Below are 12,683 nucleotides of genomic sequence, written 5' to 3'. Positions count from 1 at the left end.
GAGCGAGTGAATCTCAACTTTGTCACAGCTTGAAAGCTTCTGATTGAATAATCATTTTATGCTAGTGTGTGAAAATAAGAATTTATTAAGCATCTTTCACACTTTCAGCAAATCTCAAAGTACTTTACAATCATGAAACTACAATGAAGTGATAAATCCCATTTCCTGAAAAGGATTATTTTAACAAAAGCCAGCCACCAGGCAGCATGTGCTGTCTGATAGGCTTCACACTGTTTTTCATAAAAGGCATTAAAGCCTCCCATTGCAATGTAAAATTTCATGGAAGTTGTAGCTCGTGTATATCATTTTATTTGGCATTTTTCTAAAGTTAAGATAAAATGTATCAAGAAATATCTTGGGTATTTAATGTTTACGTTCAACAATCTTATTTTCAAGCTGGAAATGTCAAGAACTCGAGGCCATACCTTTAAGGAGAGATGCGGGACGTTTAAAGGAGATGCACAGGGCAAGTTTTTGACAGGAAGATGCAATAAGGCTGCAGGGTGACTTGGACAGGTTCTGTGAGTGGGCGGATACATGGCAGATGCAGTTTAATATCATATCATATCATATATATACAGCCGGAAACAGGCCTTTTTCAGCCCTCCAAGTCCGTGCCGCCCTGCGATCCCCGTACATTAACACTATCCTACACCCACTAGGGACAATTTTTTTTTACATTTACCCAGCCAATTAACCAACATACCTGTACGTCTTTGGAGTGTGGGAGGAAACCGAAGATCTCGGAGAAAACCCACGCAGGTCACGGGGAGAATGTACAAACTCCTTACAGTGCAGCACCCGTAGTCAGGATCGAACCTGAGTCTCCGGCGCTGCATTCGCTGTAAAGCAGCAACTCTACCGCTGCGCTACCGTGCTAATGTAGATAAGTGTGAGGTTATTCACTTTGGAAGTAAGAATAGAAAGGCAGATTATTATCTGAATGGTGTCAAGTTAGGAAGAGGGGATGTTCAACGAGATCTGGGTGTCCTAGTGCATCAGTCACTGAAAGGAAGCATGCAGGTACAGCAGGCAGTGAAGAAAGCCAATGGAATGTTGGCCTTCATAACAAGAGGAGTTGAGTATAGGAGCAAAGAGGTCCTTCTGCAGTTGTACCGGGCCCTGGTGAGACCGCACCTGGAGTACTGTGTGCAGTTTTGGTCTCCAAATTTGAGGAAGGATATTCTTGCTATTGAGGGCGTGCAGCGTAGGTTCACTAGGTTAATTCTCGGAATGGCGGGACTGTCGTATGTTGAAAGGCTGGAGCAATTAGGCTTGTATACACTGGAATTTAGACGGGTGAGGGGGGATCTTATTGAAACATATAAGATAATTAGGGGATTGGACACATTAGAGGCAGGAAACATGTTCCCAATGTTGGGGGAGTCCAGAACAAGGGGCCACAGTTTAAGAATAAGGGGTAGGCCATTTAGAACGGAGATGAGGAAGAACTTTTTCAGTCAGAGAGTAGTGAAGGTGTGGAATTCTCTGCCTCAGAAGGCAGTGGAGGCCAGTTCGTTGGATGCTTTCAAGAGAGAGCTGGATAGAGCTCTTAAGGATAGCGGAGTGAGGGGGTATGGGGAGAAGGCAGGAACGGGGTACTGATTGAGAGTGATCAGCCATGATCGCATTGAATGGCGGTGCTGGCTCGAAGGGCTGAATGGCCTACTCCTGCACCTATTGTCTATTGTCTATTGTCTATTGTAAGAGGATGGTGGGTGTCTGAAAAGCGGTGGTACGGGTAACGATGGAGGCAGATAGGATCGTGGCACTTGAGGCTTTTAGATGCTGGGAATGGAGGGATACGGATCCTGTGCAGGAGAGGAGATTAATTTAACTTGGAATCATGTTCCGCACAGACATTGTGAGCCAAAGGGCCTGTTGCTGTGCTGTACTATTCACATCAAACTGAATCTGACTCTGAACCACATGGAAAAATGTTAAGGACAAGTGATAGAGTTTCTTAAAAATGTACAGGAATAAGGGGAATTATAAGAGAAAGAGACATTGGAAAGCTTGCTGAATAAATTCCAAATCTATCAATAATGAGAGCAAGGGTGAGAGTTTCAGCTGTAGAGAGATCAGAAGTATAACAATAAATCATATGTGGGAGAAAACCAGAGCATTCGGCGGAAACTCCTGTGGTCACAGGGAGAATGTGCAAGCTCCACACAGACAGCACCCGAGGTCAGGATTAAACCCTGGTCTCTCGGGTTGTTATTACCTTACTGTTTATCTCCAAAACCCATCTCTAGATAACTGTCTATATCACAGGATGTGCAGTACTGTGCCAGTTATGTAGCAAGTCTTTCTTAAATTTATATTGATTCTGTCTAGACTGTTTGTGCCTCATCTGATGGCATGAATTCCCACCTCCACCCCAACAGGAACCCACTTTGTCCTTTCTTAAAATATTATAATTTAACCTTGTCATTCTATTCTTTGCATTTTCAGTGCAATTTCATGTACATTTTTCTGTGGCATACCAAAGAGGATTTTTTCAAGTTTGTTTTTTAGTTCAAGTATTGCAGTACATGAAGATTAATATCTTTTATTTTAACTTTTCCCCCCAAGTAAATGTTAGTGTGTTTCGACCTATATAACTGCTCAATTTGAATATCTCACTTTTATTATTTTTGTACGATATCACTTTGCTAATTATTCCTCCTTGTATTTTTTAATCTGTTCCTGTCTCCTGTTTGATGGATGGCATTTTCCCTTCATCCCCACCACCATCCTTCTTCCTATCCCCCCTCTTTCACCCTTCCCAGCTTGTCTCTTGGCTACTGACTCAGCTGATTCTACAGAATGTGCTTCTTGTTTCAACATCCTTTATTTCTTTATTTCTTTCCCATTTGCAGAACGATATTTTTGTTACATACGTTTTTTATTTTTTATTTTTATGTTCCTCGCTCTTAGTTGCCCTTTGCAGTAAACAGGGATCCAATCTCTTGAAACATATAATTGTCCTCTATCATGTTTCTTTCTATAATGTTATTGATCAACACATCTGCCCAGTTTATGGGGCCAGTCTTTGTTAAAAAATACCTAAATTTAAAATACTAGTAATTGTTTTGCATACCTTTTTTTAAAGACAATATCAGTTGTATTCTGATCACTCTTAGATAAATATCCACATATCAATAAAATGTGAACTATAACCAATTTATTGTAGGAAAATAACTGCAGATGCTGGTACAAATCGAAGGTATCACAAAATGCTGGAGTAACTCAGCAAGTCAGGCAGCATCTAGGAGAGAGGGAATGGGTGATGTTTCGGGTCGAGACCCTTCAGTCTGAAGAAGGGTCTTGACCCGAAACGTCACCCATTCCCTTCCTCCTGGATGCTGCCTGACCTGCTGAGTTACTCCAGCATTTTGTGATAACCAAATTATTGCTCATTACTTTGCCACTATGGCTTGGTGTTTGCAGTTCTAGGATGTTTTGTTGTGGAAAACTATACAAATACATTCAAGTGGTTTCTTACTGATGTGAGATTGTTTTAGCTGAATCCATAAGAAAATGTAAAACTTTGAATAAAACCCACCACATATTCGCTGTATGTGTGTCTGGTGACTCAATTTATGCTCTCTGTAATTTCACAACTAATTCTGTGGTGTGGGGAGATTATACAGCTGCCACTGTTATAATAATAATAAACATTTATTTTTTATAGCGCTTTTCCAAATGCTCAAAGACGCTTTACAAAACAGTCAAGACATAAAAACAAACAAACGAACTGTCCTGACGGAGAAGCGGCGAACAAATAGCGCCAGCGTCCTCTCACGTCAGGATCCGGCAGTAGATAATAAAGAACACAAGACACACAATTACAATTTTAACACAAACAGCCATCACAGTGATTGCTCCAGGCACACCCTCACTGTGATGGAAGGCAAAGAAAAGTCTTATCTCCTCCTCATTCTTCCCCCGTGGTGCCACGAGGCGATCGAGGCTCCCAACCTTTGAAGCCCCCACCGGGCGATGGAAAGTCCCAGGGCCGAGCCGAGCAGGCTGATGAAGGTCCTGAGCCCCCACCGGGCGATGGAAAGTGCCACGGCCAGGCCACGCAGGGCGATGAGGGGCCTGCGAGCGGGTCAATCAAACCTCGAGCTTCGGGGCGGTCGAAGCTGCCACGGCTGGAGCTCCCGAAAGCCGGTCGCCAGCCAGGGACCTGCGAACTCCCGATGTTGTGGTCTGCAGGGTCCACGGCCGAAGCCTCCGAGATGGTAAGTCCAGGCCCTGCGACCGGAGTCTTCAAGGTCGATCCCAGCTGGAGGCCGCCGACTCCACGGTGTTAGGCCGTAGCGCGAACGGAGATACAACACGGTAAAGGTCGCATCTCCGTTGAGGAGGAGATTGGAAAAAAAGCTTTCCACCACCCCCCACATATACAGAGTTAAAAATAAATCAAAAGATACATTTAAATAATGACAATAGACAAAAAAAAAAAAACAGAGACTGCCGGTGAGCCGCAGCTGCAGAACGCAGCCACGCCCCCTGTTGGCTTAGATCCTCTCTATACCACCCATAAAATCTCCAGTGTCTACTTTATTATTATTATCTCTTGCGACACAATTAATTTTTCCCTCAATCATTAATTCTACTCCTCCCACTCCACCAGGTTTTCCTGTCTTCTTGTAATTCCTTGTAGACTTTATATCCCATTCATTACCAGCTTCTACGGCCTTGTTCATGTATTGGACAAGTAGAGTTTGAGCCAGCAAGTACCAACAGCTTCTATTTATGTTGCACCTTAAACGTTGTAAGATGATATACCATAGCAGGCAAGCATTATGCAGCAGGGAAATACGAAGAATTGGCTGCCAAAGATAATGTTTTGATTGCCTTGATTCCCTTTGCTGTGGCTGAATCAGAATGGAAACAAGTCAGTCTCAGTCTACCCCACGACAGAAGGGGGAGTTGTATGGTTTGATATCCACAGGGAACTCCTGTGGCATTCTGTCCTGCATCTTGGTGGAACCAGTCTGTTGCTGAAGGTACTCCTCAGGTTGACCAGTGTGTCATGGAGGGGATGAGCGATATTGTCCAGGATGCTCCGCAGTTTGAGGAGCATCTTCCACTCCAAAACCACCTCCCATGAATCCCCCAGGACAGAGCCAGATAGTAAAGGAACAAAATTGAAATAATAACATAGTGGCAGAAATCTATGTTGATCATATTTTTGCATATTGTATTCCTGGTGTATTATTAACCTGAAAATTGTCTTATTGTTGCCATTTAGTGGCATCGGCAGGCTGCACAAATGATCTGTAATTATCAGTTTTTTGTAAATCAAAGAAAACTTAAAATCTCATCCACTTCGCAAGTTTCCCTAAATTGATTTTGGCTGCAATTATTTTGCAGCCAGAATGAATTATACCTGACAGTTTTTTCAGGTATTTGTAAAATTCCTCGTGAAGTCTTGATGCCAGTTAGCTTACCTACCTCATCTTCAGTGGCCTTGCTCTGCAGTCAGATGAGAACGATCCAGAACTGTTTAAGATGTGCAAAAAAAGAAGTTGTTCCTGGATGGACATTATAACGACACAGAAAGCTACATTGCCAATGATTAGTTTAGTTTACATGGAAACAGGCCTTTCAGCCCACCGAGTCCACAGCGACCAGCGATCCCCGCACACTAACACACACGAGGAACAATTCACATTTATGCCAAGTCAATTAACCTGCAAACCTGTTTATCTTTGGAGTGTGGGAGACCCTCCGTCTGGATATTGATTCTTCACTTCCAGCACATTTTCCTGGCGGATTCCCTAAGATCCTAAATGCGCTGGTTTCAGCCTTGGATTGACTCACTTGCTGAAGAGGGAATGGCTCCCCACCAAACCCACAAGGGCAAGTAGCTAATCCTTAATAAGTAAAGTTGAAAAAAGAATCACCGCCCTCTGGGTTTGCAGTATTCCAAAGAAATCGCCAACCATTTAAGTAAACAAAAAACTTAATTGATGGACCTCATCTGAGACTTCGTTCGCAAAATCTGAACTCTTCTGCTGGGAAGCAGCCTTTCAATATCTCTCTGCTCTGAACCTTGTACAACTCAATGGGATCATATCTCATTCTTATCGATGTATAAAGTGTACATATCCATTCTATTCAATCACTGCCCACAGGACAACCCCTCGCCCAATGAACCAACCTTGTGAGCCAATGTTGGCTGCGTCAAATAGATCCTCCCTAGTGTTAATATGAATACTCCAGGTATGGTGTTACCAAGGCCCTGTAGAATTACAAGACATCCTTTAGCAATAAAGGATAATATCCCATTTACCTTTGCAGTTCCTGTCATTACCTGTGTGTCGATATGAGGGAGCAAGTAGCAATTGTTTTTTTAAATTTCAAAAATAAGTTTCATTTGTGATCAAAATATATCCAAAACAAATATCGTGCAAAACTCAATGTATTCTTAGTGCATGTGTGCATTCAACATTGCTGGTGTTATACTTAGTTTTGTTAGCAGCTCACTGTTTCTTTACACATCACACCATTGCCTCTCACCCCGTGGGGTGATGTCCTTGCCCATGCTTGTGGGGTGTCCCCACTGAGCTCAGCCCCTCTAAGTCCAGTGTAGACTTTATTTCTTCTTGTGGATGGAATATTAAACTGGAGAACCACCTGCCTATTGTTCCATTATTCACTTTTCCATCCCAATGCAAACCTTTTATTACCTAGTTATGACTGCTGTCTGTGGAGATCGTTTCTGTTCAAATTAGCCATCTTGTTTCCTGCATCATCAAAAGCACTTTCTCTCACAAGGCTGGCATTCATTGCCCGTGTGCTGGACTGAGTAGCTGTTTCAGGGATAATTAAGAATCAATCCCATTTGTATTGCAGTCACAGGTAGATCAGACATAGACGAGGCGGATGGCAGATTTCCTTCCACAAATAAGTTAATGAGTGAGTTTTCATAACAATGCAATAGTTTCATGTGGACGGATAGGAAAAAAGAAGGGTCTGAAGTCTGAAAAGAAGTCTGTAGAAGGGTCTCGACCCGAAACGTCACCCATTCCTTCTCTCCTGAGATGCTGGCTGACCCGCTGAGTTACTCCAGCATTTTGTGTCCAGTTTCATGTGGACAGCAGCTTTTATATCAAGTTAATTTAGCCACTAAATTGGTGTTGCTGAACCATTAAACCACACTTTGCTGAAATAATAACTTTACCAGAATGCAGCCCTGCTCATGCAAATGCTCATAGACATTTTGGAATGACCCGAGGGTTTTTTAGTTTAATTACTTTATTTAAATAGCGCACTTCTCAGTTGACATTGCTCTTCAAATGAAAAGTTTTGGGCATCAAACCAAGTTACAGAATGGAGAGCATAACCTAGACTGAAGATAGACACAAAAAGCTGGAGAACTCAGTGGGACAGGCAGCATCTCTGGAGAGAAGGAATGGGTGATGTTTCGGGTCGAGACCCTTCTTCAAACTGATTAGGGATAAGGGAAACGAGAGATTTAGGCTGTGATGTGGAGAGATAAAGAAGAATGAATGAAACGATCGCCTCGGGGAACACTTTCGCTCAGCCGGCCTGAACCAAACTGATCTCCCGGTAGCTGGACACTTTAATTCTCCTTCCCATTCCAACACAGACCTTTCTGTCCTCGGTCTCCTCCATTATCAGAGTGAGGCTGAACACAGGAACAGCATCTCATATTTCGCTTGGGCAGCTTACAGCCCAGTGGTATGAATATTGATTTCTCTCACTTCAGGTAGTCCTGGCATTCCCTCTCTCTCTCTATCTCTCCCCAACCAAGTCACACTAGCTTTCCATTTTCACCCTACAAACAGCTTATAATGGCCTGTTTCCTTTATCATCGTTACTTTTTTGCATATCTTTCATTCATTGTTCCGTTAAGTTACTCCAGCTTTTTGTGTCTATCTTCGGTTTAAACCAGCACCTGCAGTTCTTTCTTACACATAATCTAGACTGACATTTCCAAGCAGGATGAGGGAGTGTACCACGTACCTTTCGGATGACTGTGCCATATCAAAGTCTTGTGCAACTGCTTAGATGCATCCCATGGTGAAAGGCCCCATGGTATCACATGACTCAGCATGGTAGATGCAGGGGAGATGTTTGCCCTGACTGCGGAGTCTCGAGCCAATAACCACCATCTCAGAATAACAGGTCGATGGTTTAGGATATGAGCAATTTCTTCACTCAGCGGCAGGTGAATTTTTGTAATTCTGTATCTTGAGGGCTGTGAAGAGTCCAAAACTTTTTTATCATCATAGTGTACGAAAAAAAACTGCAGATGCTGGTTTAAATCGAAGGTAGACACAAAGTACTGGAGTAACTCAACGGGTCAGGCAGCATCTCGGGAGAGAATAAATGGGTGACGTTTCGGGTCGAGACCCTTCTTCAGACTGAAGAACGGTCTTGATCAGAAACGTGACTCTTGTAGATCCCTTTGATGGTGGGGAGGTCAGCACCTGTGATGGACTGGGCAGTGTTCACCACTCTTTGCAATCATCTTAGTTCCTGGTTGTATGAGTTGCCAACACAGGCTGTGATGCAACCAGTCAACATAGAAACATAGAAAATAGGTGCAGGAGGAGGCCATTTGGCCCTTCGAGCCAGCAACGCCATTCATTGTGATCATGGCAGATCATCTACAATCAGTAACCTGTGCATGCCTTCTCCCCATATCCCTTGATTCCACTAGCCCCTAGAGCACTAACTCTTTTTAAAAATTCATCCAGTGAATTGGCCTTCTGTGGCAGAGAATTCCACAAATTCACAACTATCTGGGTGAAAAAGTTTCTTCTCACCTCAGTTTTAAATGGCCTCCCCTTTATTCTTAGACTGTGTTCCCTGGTTCTGGACTCCCCCAACATTGGGAACATTTTTCCTGCATCTAGCTTGTCTAGTCCGTTTATGATTTTATACGTCTCTATCAGATCCCCTCTCATCCTTGTAAACTCCAGTGAGTACAAGCCTAGTCTTTCCAATCTTTCCTCATTTGACAGTCCCTCCATCCAGGGATTAACCTCATGAATTTATGCTACACTGCCTCAATAGCAACGACGTCCTTCCTCAAATTAGGAGACCAAAACTGCACACAATATTCCAGATGTAGTCTCACCAAGGCCCTATACAACTGCAGAAGGACTTCTGTGCACCTGTACCCAAAACCTCTCGTTATGAAGGCCAACATGTCATTAGCTTTCTTCACTGCCTGCTGTACCTGCACGCTTATTTTCAGTGACTGGTGTACAAGGACACCAAGGTTTCGTTGCACTTCCCCTTTACCATTTTGCCGCCAAAATACTCTCTCTTGTACACCTGTAGACGGTTAAAGGAGTATTTGTTAACCTACCAAATCGCCACAATCATTAGGTTCATTCAAAAGACACAATCATCGTGTTAATTCAAAGCAGGGATCAGAGTTCAGGGTATTAAAGGAATCAGGGAATGTATGTCATTGGAAAATGGAGCTCAAATTGAAGGTTGGCCATTATCTCGGCGAATGCCAGAGAAGGTTCAACCGCTGTTTTGTTCACTCCTGTTCTCAATTCTAATTATGTTACCAGAGGACACCAGGAGACTCAACCAATAATCACCCTTCAAAAAACACTAATTTAAAACAACTATGGGCTATTAATCTCATTGCTGTCTCTGGGAGCACAGCAAAAGCATTATTTGCCTATATCACCCAGATACCACCAAAATATTTGGTTGCATATCATTTGCTAATAAAATGGCAAAAACAATTAATACCATGCCTTTAATGCAGTAAAATACCTGCAGTCGCAGTTGAAGAAAATACCATCTATGCTGCCTCGACAATCTTCCAGGTTCACTGGCAAAAAGGGCAAAAGAATATTAGTGTCTTCACCCAGGTCAATATTCCCGAGAACGAGGCCCTATTACTTTAATTTGGCTATATTGGTCAAGTTGCATAGCAGCTCCATGTAACTCGCTTAAGGAGCGGACCACTTTATAACCCATCCACCCATCCAACAGTATTTTCTGTGAAAGAGTGGTTTGTGTGTTGGCCTCATTAGCCTCCTTAGCCTCCTCAAAACTGACAAAACTAGAGTGGTGTTCATGTTGTAAGAAGGAACTGCAGATGCTGGTTAAAGCCAAAGATGGACATAAAATGCTGAAGTAACTCATTGGGAAAGGGGGCATCTCTGGAGAGAAGGAATGGGTGACGTTTTGGGTCCAGATCTGAAGAAGGGTCTCGACCCGATACGTCACCCATTTCTTCTATCCAGAGATGCTGCCTGTCCCACTGAGTTACTCCAGCATTTTGTGTCTATCTGGAGTGGGATTCAGTCATCCTCCTTGCTGCCTAACAGATGACAATGACCAAAGTTGCTTTGCAGATAAGTTGTTCAATAAAATGTAACACCAAGCCTCAACAAAATAAAATGAGAATAAAATCTGAAGAAGGGTCTCGACCCGAAACGTCACCCATTCCTTCTCTCCAGAGATGCTGCCTGTCCCGCTGAGTCACTCCAGCTTTTCTGTCTAACTTCGTTTTAAACCAGCATCTGCAGTTCCTTCTTACACAAAATAAAATGAGAAATGTATATCGTGGTTTAAAAGGAAATATACATCTGATATTGAGAGCAGGTGGATTGGAAGTGAAGGAGATTGTTATTTCGCATTGTGGTCACTAGATGCCAGCACTTTGCTGTAACAGGATGAATATTGCGGCTGATGGCAACTTGCCAAACATTTCAGTGCATTCGTCTGTGCTTTGTGTGAAAATGTTTCCTACTTCCAAACGAGCTACGGCTGTTCTGAATTAGGGAAAAAAATGGAGGTAACTGCTTTGAAAGGATGCTTTCTTTGTTAAACGCTGGAGAATACAGGAGCTTCGTCCTCGCAACTGCTGCCTGCATGTTTGACATTTTTCCACAATGAAATATAATTATATACATTCCCAGTTGGGTCTGAATCAGATTCACTGACATTTGAGTTGGCCTCTCCTCAGTGAATGCTGAATGGTTCATTAGACGGACTTCCGCACTGCTGAGCCGCAAACCACCTTCTGGGGAAGCATGAAGACGGGCACTCACTCTCCCAGACCTCTCCTCCACAGCACAGCAGCAGAACATCAGAAATGATCGATGCACACCTTGGCACTCCTCCTGGAGAGGACAATAATCCTGGGAAATTATATATTTATTTCAAACTGCGTGCATTAGGAAGACACCAGTTAATAAATAAAATGTGTGGGTTTTTTTTTTAGGAAGTGGCATTAAATATGCCTATTAATTTTAATTCGATCTTTTTTCCAGGAACACATTCACTTGGACGATGAGGTTTGCTAGGTTCTTGGTGGCAGTAGGTACTGAGATATGCGAGATAAAGGTGACAGATGGATCCGGATTGCCATGGTAAAGGGAGACATGATAACCTTCCTGCAGGGATCTATCATCGATTGAATTAAATGTAAGTCCTAACAGCATCATTGGGTTTATTGATCAGCATAGAGGTCAAACAGGTAATGCTAATGCAGCTGATGGTGCCAGATATTTTCGGGTGTAAGTGTTCAGTGAAACAGTCACTGTCTGTTTGGTCTCGCCGATTTACAGGCGGCCACATCAGGAACACCGGATGCAGTTGATGAGGTTAGAGAAGGTGAGACCCTCTGTCTCACCTGGAATGACTGCTGAGTCTCTGGATGGAGGCGAGGTCGGAGGGATATGTGCTCCACCTGGACTGCCACCTATTTCTCCCCTCCACTCACATCCCACGCCCCCACCACCAATTTCCTCCCTCTGGCTTTACAATCCGCAACTCTTTAAACATATCTCACACCATCCATCTTTGGCCTTTGTTCGAACCAGCTACTTATCAAAACTGTCTTTTTGTGTATTTACCAGCACCTGCATTTCTGTTTTGACAAAACAATACATTGTTAGATAGTACACTCAGCATCAGGAACTCCTATCAATTGAATAAAGCGTCAGAAAATTTAAAGCATCGATTACTTTTGATTCTTTCCCATCAATTTTCACAATTTCATGCCAGTCTAAATGTTTTTAAAAATAATTCATAAATGCTTATTCGGTCAGAAATTAACGGACTTATTTATAGTTTTAAACCATTTTGAGGACATGTTCATAATAGTTCCCTCCCCAAGATGACCCAATATACACAGCAATTAATATTACATAAATTAACATACAATAATCTTAATTTACAATGTCCTATCATAAAACTAACATTGGGAGAAAATGGCAAGTTTACCGTTGCTTCAAAATATGCACTTTTAAGTAATCAAACTGTTCCTAGTTCTCTCAACTTTTGTGTAGATTGTTCTGGTCGGTACAGAATAGAGGTTGACATTCCCAATTTGTCCTTCCCATACCTTTGTGGTGGCTGACCAAGAGTGGAACATCTGACCACATCCAGAATTATTTTGTCTGACTAGTGCTTTTAGTTTGTGAAGAATAAGGAGTTGCCCATTTAAGACAGAGACAATTTTTTTCTTCTTCTCGGACAATTGAGCACATTCAGGGCAATGGAAGCAGAAACTTTGAATATATGTAAGTAGATGTAGGGAGATTTTTGATAATCCAGAGGGTGAAAAGTTAGAGGTTAGGCTAGACTGCCACATCTCAGATTCCTCCTGTAACTTTCTCACCACTGATGTTGGTCTCACCAGCCTGCAATTATCTGGCCTGTCTTTGCAAACTTTCTTA

This window comes from Rhinoraja longicauda, chromosome 5, assembly GCF_053455715.1.
Source record: "Rhinoraja longicauda isolate Sanriku21f chromosome 5, sRhiLon1.1, whole genome shotgun sequence".
Taxonomy (NCBI): domain Eukaryota; kingdom Metazoa; phylum Chordata; class Chondrichthyes; order Rajiformes; family Arhynchobatidae; genus Rhinoraja; species Rhinoraja longicauda.
Note: the sequence above shows the minus strand (reverse complement) of the source record.